Below are 7,820 nucleotides of genomic sequence, written 5' to 3'. Positions count from 1 at the left end.
AGATGTAGTCTAGAACAAGAGTTGAAATTCTACCATATGATCATCGGGGAACTACTGCATTCATGTTTTGAAGATGCCATTGATTTCTGCTGATGATCTGAACTCTGCCAGTTATTTTCATTTTCTTTCAATCAGCCAGCTAGCTGTGTACAAGCCCTCTAAGCATTGCACCTCAAGGCAGTGCTGTGAATATTGCCAGAGCTTTTTTTAAGCCGTAGTGATTGAGATGGGCTGGGAGCTGGTTTGCAGCTGCCTTGGATTCTTCTGTTAAAATCCTGAAATGGGTGGTCGGGCTTCCTGCCTGCGTTTAATTCGAGCAAATATGCTTTTTATGCATTTCACTTGGTAGATAGAATGACCAAGGGATCTGCCCAAAGATAGATGCAAAACGCTGGAGTAACTCAACGGAACAGGCAGCATCTCTGGAGAGAAGGAATGGGTGACGTTTCGGGTCACCCGAAACGTCACCCATTCCTTCTCTCCAGAGATGCTGCCTGTCCCGCTGAGTCACTCCAGCATTTTGTGCCCATCTTTGGTTTTCGCCAGCATTTGCAGTTCCTTCCCACACAATGTATCTGTCCACTTTGTCAGCCAGTTCCCTCATCTGGGCCGCCATATGTACCATGTGTCCTTTAGGGCTGCAGCCGATCTAGTGAATCTTCTCTGGAACAAGTTAACGGGATTTTGACCAGACCAAAACCCCTCGGCAATCTTGCATTGAGACATAATCACGGGGTGCTTTTTTTTTTTTTTTTTTTTTTTAATTTAAATTGAAATAAAATCTCCAAAAGAAATTGTCATTTGTCTTGTTTTTCTTGTTAAATGGAAGCGAGCTGTAATCCACCCATTTAAATTTGCTTTTCCGAATGTGCCGTGATTTCTATATGTGCCGGAAAGCAGATTATTATCTAAATGGTGGCCGATTGGGTAAGGGGGAGATGCAGCGAGACCTGGGTGTCATGGTACACCAGTCATTGAAGGTAGGCATGCAGGTGCAGCAGGCAGTAAAGAAAGCGAATGGTATGTTAGCTTTCATTGCAAAAGGATTTGAGTATAGGAGCAGGGAGGTTCTACTGCAGTTTTACAGGGTCTTGGTGAGACCACACCTGGAGTATTGCGTACAGTTTTGGTCTCCAAATCTGAGGAAGAACTTATTGCCATAGAGGGAGTGCAGAGAACGGTTCACCAGACTGATTCCTGATGTCAGGACTGTCTTATTTTGACTTGGTTTATACTCTCTAGAATTTAGAAGATTGAGAGGGGATCTCAGGCAGATGCAGGAAGATTGTTCCCGATGTTGGGGAAGTCCAGGACAAGGGGTCACAGCTTAAGGATAAGAGGGAAATCCTTTAAAACTGAGATGAGAAGAACTTTTTTCACACAGAGTGGTGAATCTCTGGAACTCTCTGCCACAGAGGGTAGTTGAGGCCAGTTCATTGGCTATATTTAAGAGGGAGTTAGATGTGGCTAAGGGGATTAGGGGGTATGGAGAGAAGGCAGGTACGGGATACTGAGTTGGATGATCAGCCATGATCATATTGAATGGCGGTGCAGGCTCGAAGGGCCGAATGGCCTACTCCTGCACCTAATTTCTATGTTTCTATATGTGTTCATGTTCTTCCGTGGCTTTGACCCTTGTAGACTCCTCCAGCCCTCGAGTGTCTATCAGGTACTCAGCAGGTCGGGCAGCATCTCTGGAGAAAAGGAATAGGTGATGTTTCAGGTCGAGACTCTTCTTCAGACTCCAGGGTCTCGACCCCGGAACGTCACCTGTTCCATGTCTCCAGAGATGCTGCCTGACCCACTGAGTTATTCCAGGAATTTTGTGTCTATCTTTGTTGGGAAATCAGCATCTGCAGTTCCTACACATTTTGTCTGCAAGGTAGTTTGTGGATCTCCGTTATATTGTTACTGGTGGCTGTGTGTTAGCTGTGGCTCAGTGCGTGAGCCACAGACCCTCTAGAGCAATAGTAAGTGTTTGATGCATTAATAGTGTACTGTTAAATAATGCCTATAGTGCCAGCGCAGTCCCATCAAACATGGGACGCGGGAGACTCCATAAGCATGCGTTGCTGTAAGAACATGTTAGCCGTGCAGATTTGCTAGTATTCCGGCCTATCAACACTGCCGACATGTTATTTGGTCATTACAGTGGCGCAGCGGTAGAGTTGCTGCCTCACAGCGCCAGAGACCCGGGTTCGATCCCGGCTACAGGTATTTGTCTACAGAGCTTGTACGATCTCCCCGTAACCTGTGTGGGCTTTCTCCAGGTACTCCTGGTTCCTCCCGCACTGCAAACCCCTACATGTTTGTACAAGAAAGAACTGCAGGGGCTGGAAAAATGGAAGGTAGACAAAAATGCCAGGGGAACTCAGCGGGTGAGGCAGCATCTATGGAACGAAGGAACAGGTGACTCAGCGGGTGACTCAGCGGGTGAGGCAGCATCTATGGAGCAAAGGAATAGGTGACTCAGCGGGTGAGGCAGCATCTATGGAGCGAAGGAACAGGTGACGTTTTGGGTCGAGACCCTTCTTCAGACTGAAGGGTCTCAACCTATTCCTTCGCTCCATAGATGCTGCCTCACCCACTGACTTTCTCCAGCATATTTGTCTACCAACATGTTTGTAGGTTAATTGGCTTCGGTAAGATTGTAAATTGTCCCTAGTGTGTCTGTGCGTAGGATAGTGTTAGCGTGCAGGGACCGCTTGAGGCTAAAGAAGGGTCTTGATCTGCAACGTCACCTATTCCTTTTCTCCAAAGATGCTGCCTGACCCGCTGAGTTGCTCCAGCTTTTTGTGTCAATCTCCGGTGTAATCTGTGTGGGGCAGACTTGGCTGGGCCGAAGGGCCTGTTTCTGTGCTGTATCTCTAAGGTAAACAGCTTTTTGAAATTGATTGCAAAAGGACTGCATTAACCTTTGTTAAACTCTATTTAAAAGCACTGAGGTTGTGGAAGATGCACTAGCTACCCCCCATTTTAAACTTAAGAATTCCCTTCCTAAAACTCCCTCTTTTAAAATCCACCTCTCACCAAACTAAGATAGACGCAAAAAGCTGGAGTAACTCAGTGGGTCAGGCTAATGGCATGTTGGCCTTCATTGCGAGAGGATTTCAGTTCAGGAGCAAGGATGTCCTACTGCAGTTTGACAAGGCCCTGGTGAGACCGCACCTGGAGTATTGTGTGCAGTTTTGGTCTCCTAATTTCAGGTAGGACATTCTTGCTACTGAGCGAGTGCAGTGTAGGTTTACCAGGTTAATTCCCGGGATGGTGAGACTTGACATGATGAAAGAATGGGTTGACTGGGCTTGTGTTCATTGGAATTTAGAAGGATGAGAGGGCATCTTATAGAAACATATAAAATTCTTAAAGGATTGGACAGGCTAGATGCAGGAAAAGTGTTCTCGATGTTGGAGGAGTTCAGAACCAGGGATCACAGTTTAAGAATAAGGGATAGACCATTGAGGACTGAGATGAGGAAAAACTTCACCCAGAGAGTTGTGAATCTGTGGAATACTCTGCCACAGAAGGCAGTGGAGGCCAATTCACTGGATGTTTTCAAGAGAGAGTTGGATTTAGCTCTTAGGACTAACGGAATCCAGGGATATGGGGGAAAAAAAGGAATGAGGGCTAAAGGAACCAAGGGGTATGAGGAAAAGCAGGACAGGGTACTGATTTTAGATGATCATTGTGAATGGCGGTGCTGACTCGAAGGGCCGAACAGCCTACTCCGCCTATTTTTCTGTCCGGCAGCATCTATGGTGAAGAAGAATAGGTGAGGTTCCGGGTCGAGACCCTTCTTCGGGCTTTCGGTCTCAACCCAAGATGTTGCCCATCCATATTCTCCAGCGATGCTGCCTGACCCGCTGAGTTACTCCAGCATTTTGTTTCTACCTCCAGTGTAAACCGGCATCTGCAGTTCCTTCCGACACATCTCTCCACACTAACTTTGCCCTGTGTGTCTCGCTGTCAGGTTTTGTCTGATCTTCCTGAGGTGTTAATGGTTAGACTTCGAATGGGATTTTTTTTTGTGTACATGATGTATATCACCACTGAACGTGTTGATGAACTTGTCCAACTCGTAAAGGGCCTGTTATTCGCGCGCCATTTACTGCTTGCGTGTGGGTAGCGCATGGTTAGCGCGGGACGGGTACATGGAGTTGCGTGGAGGAGAGTGGACTTCATCCTGCATGAAATCCTCGTGCACCACCGGCCTGTCGCGTAACTGACGGCCAAAGTAGAACAGGCCCAAGACCCAGGCGCGATGCAACGTCTCACCTCCAACAGCAGCAGAAGCAGGCAAACGATCGCTGAGCTCGGCCTGGGGCTCACGGCCGTTGTGGTCCGGATCCGACCCCACTTCTACTCCCAGAGCGGGGCCAAGAAAATTGGAGATAGACACAAAATGCTGGAGTAACACAGTGGGACAGGCAGCATCTCTGGAGAGAAGCAATGGGTGACGTTTCGGGTCGAGACCCTTCTTCAGACTGAAGAAGAATCTCGACCTGAAACATCATCCATTCTTTCTCTCCAGAGATGCTGCCGGTCCCGCTGAGTTACTCCAGCATTTTGTGTCTATCTTCAAATGACGTCACGCGCTCCAGACGGCTGTGCGGAAGCATGATGACGCGGGCGACCCTCGTCGCTACCGGCCTGTCACGTAATTGACAGCCAAGTGGGACAGGCCCTTACAAATTTGCATTGAGGTATAATCAGAGAATGAAAGCCAACATAGTCGCCACTAGATGGAGCACAGTTCATAAGCTGGCCATATCATGTATTTAATACATCAAACTATTGTTGCGGCATTAATTGTGTCCACTATCGCAACATTTAAGAAGCAATTAGACAGGTACATGGATAGGACAGATTTAAAAGCATATTGGCCAAATGCAAGCATGGGACTAGTGTGGGCTGGTGCCAACAAGTTGGGCTGAAGGGCTTGTTTCTACGCTGTATAACTCTATTTCCCAAATACTCTCTATCTGTGGAATTATCTGCCACAGAAGGTAGTGTAGGCCAATTCACTGGACATGGCTGTGCTGGCTTGGAAGGGCCGAATGGCCTATTCCAGCAGCTATTTTCTATGTTTTTATTAATGTCAGTAGTCCCAAAAGTAAGGAGAGAAACTAGGCTTCAGATCAACCAGGTAGCTAGATCCAAATGCAATAGGCTGCATCGACCAGCAATCGAATCAACTTGTGCTGGAGTAACTCAGTGGGTCAGGCAGCATCTCTGGAGAAAAAGGATGGCTGATGTTTCGGGTCGGGAGCCTTCTTCAGAAGCATGTGATGGTGTGGTCTGACAAAGGGGTCCCAATCGGGAACGGCGCTCATTCCTTTGATCCAGAGATGCAGCCTGAGCCACATAGTTATTTTGTGTCTAGTCTATCTACAGTATCTGCTGTCCCTTCACGCCAAATCAACTTGCTGGTTTTGACTATCGATAGTAACCAGGCGTTGTCAAACTGCATTGGTAGGATTGAGTGAGGATTTATTAACTAGTTGAGGCCAATATTTGAGAATAGGCAATAGGTGCAGGAGTAGGCCATTCGGCCCTTCGAGCCTGCACCGCCATTCAATGTGATCATCCCCAATCAGTACCCCGTTCCTGCCTTCTCCCCATACCCCCTGACCCCGCTATCTTTAAGAGCCCTATCTAGCCCTCTCTTGAAAACATCCAGAGAACTGGCCTCCACCGCCCTCCGAGGCAGAGAATTCCACAGACTCACCACTCTCTGTGAGAAAAAGTGTTTCCATGTCTCTGTTCTAAATGGCTTACCCCTTATTCTTAAACTGTGTGGCCCCCGGTTCTGGACTCCCCCAACATCGGGAACATGTTTCCTGCCTCTAGCGTGTCCAAGCCCTTAACAATCTTGTATGTTTCAATGAGATCTCCTCTCATCCTTCTAAACTCCAGAGTGTACAAGCCCAGCCGCTCCATTTCTCAGCATATGACAGTCCCGCCATCCCAGGAATTAACCTTGTGAACCTACGCTGCACTCCCTCAATAGCAAACTCTTTCAAATGGGCAGATGTTGAGCATAAGTCATCTCCCAGCGAGAGCTTTGTGGAGCCCATGTGTGTTGTATCGTGCTTCTACATGGCAATGTTACACTACATTCATTCTCACTCATTCTTTTATGTAAAGACTGTTGCATAGTTAGAAACATTGTACATTTACAGAACTCTGAACCATTTGACATTAATCCAGAGTGGCACTTTGTTTCAGCGATACAGTTGCAGCCTCAGTACCAGAGACCCGGGTTTCTGATCCTGCACTGTATCCATAAACTAAATAGTCAAAGTCAAAGTCATTTTTATTAATCACATGCAGTGAAATGAATTTGCCAGCAGCGATACACTTAAAAAGAACACACAATACACAATAGGATTTAACACAAACATCCACCACAGCATTCTTCACTGTGGGGGAAGGCAACAAGGTTCAGCCAGTCCTCCACCTCCTTTGTTCACCCGTGGTCGGGGCCATAGACCCTCCGTAGTCACCGCTGCAAACGCCTCCGTTGCCATGTGGTGAGAACGGAGAGGTTGAGAAGGAGTTTCTTCCCAGAGGCAATTCGGACTGTAAACGCCTATCTCACCAGGGACTAACTCTCCAGAACGTTTTTCCTTCCATTATTTATTATGTAAAAGAATATGTGTGTTATGATTGTGTTTATAATTTGTTTGGTTGTTTTGTTGTTTGTTTGCCTTTTGCACAAAAGTCCGCGAGCATTGCCACTTTCATTTCACTGCACATCTCGTATGTGTATGTGACGAATAAACTCGACTTGACTTGACTTGATGTACAGGCGGTGTAACACACGCCGCTGCTTGGAGGTCCCGGGTCAGCATTTTCCCGCCGGGGTCCGCGGGCGGCTACAGGATGTTGTAGCCCTCAAGCTCTTCTCCAGCGAGGGATCCCAGGCTCAGGATGGTAAGTCCACGCCACCGCCCGCGGCTAGAAGCTCCGCAGACCGCAGCTTCAGGATGTTGCAGGAGAACTCCGCTTCAGGCCCGGCCACTTAACGACTGTGTTACTGCACCTAAGACGTGTCCACGTCGCTTAGCATTATGGCCACAGATCCCAAGCATGAAGGGAAGTGCAGTCAGATCAGGATGAGTTCCTCGTCAGATTCTGCAGGGGTGCAACAAAACCTCTTGTTAGCATAGAACGGAGTGAGTGAACAGGAGAATGGCACAAAGTGCTGGAGTAACCCAGCGGGTCAGTCAGGCAGCATCTCTGGAGAAAAAGGAAGGGTCACTTGTGATCTTATGACACGGAACGTCACCCATTCCCCTTCTCACCTCCCTCTCTCCCCTCACACCTCCTCACCCCTCCCCATCTCCCCCCTTTCCTCCTTCGTCCCCCTCCCCCTCCTCTGGCTCCCCCTCCTCCTTCCTCCCTCCCACCCATCCTCCTCCTCCCACCCCCCCCCCCCCCCCCCCCCCCTCCTCGCCCCCCCTGTGTGTATGAGAGGTGGTTAGTGTGCATAGAAACATAGAAAATAGGTGCAGGAGTAGGCCATTCGGCCCTTCGAGCCTGCACCGCCATTCAATATGATCATGGCTGATCATCCAACTCGGTATCCCGTACCTGCCTTCTCTCCATACCCCCTGATCCCTTTAGCCACAAGGGCCACATCTAACTCCCTCTTAAATATAGCCAATGAAGTGGCCTCAACTACCCTCGGTGGCAGAGAGTTCCAGAGATTCACCACTCTCTGTGTGAAAAAAGTTCTTCTCATCTCGGTTTTAAAGGATTTCCCCCTTATCCTTAAGCTGTGACCCCTTGTCCTGGACTTCCCTAACATCGGGAAC

This window comes from Leucoraja erinacea, chromosome 37 (genome assembly GCF_028641065.1).
Source record: "Leucoraja erinacea ecotype New England chromosome 37, Leri_hhj_1, whole genome shotgun sequence".
Lineage (NCBI taxonomy): Eukaryota > Metazoa > Chordata > Chondrichthyes > Rajiformes > Rajidae > Leucoraja > Leucoraja erinaceus.
Note: the sequence above shows the minus strand (reverse complement) of the source record.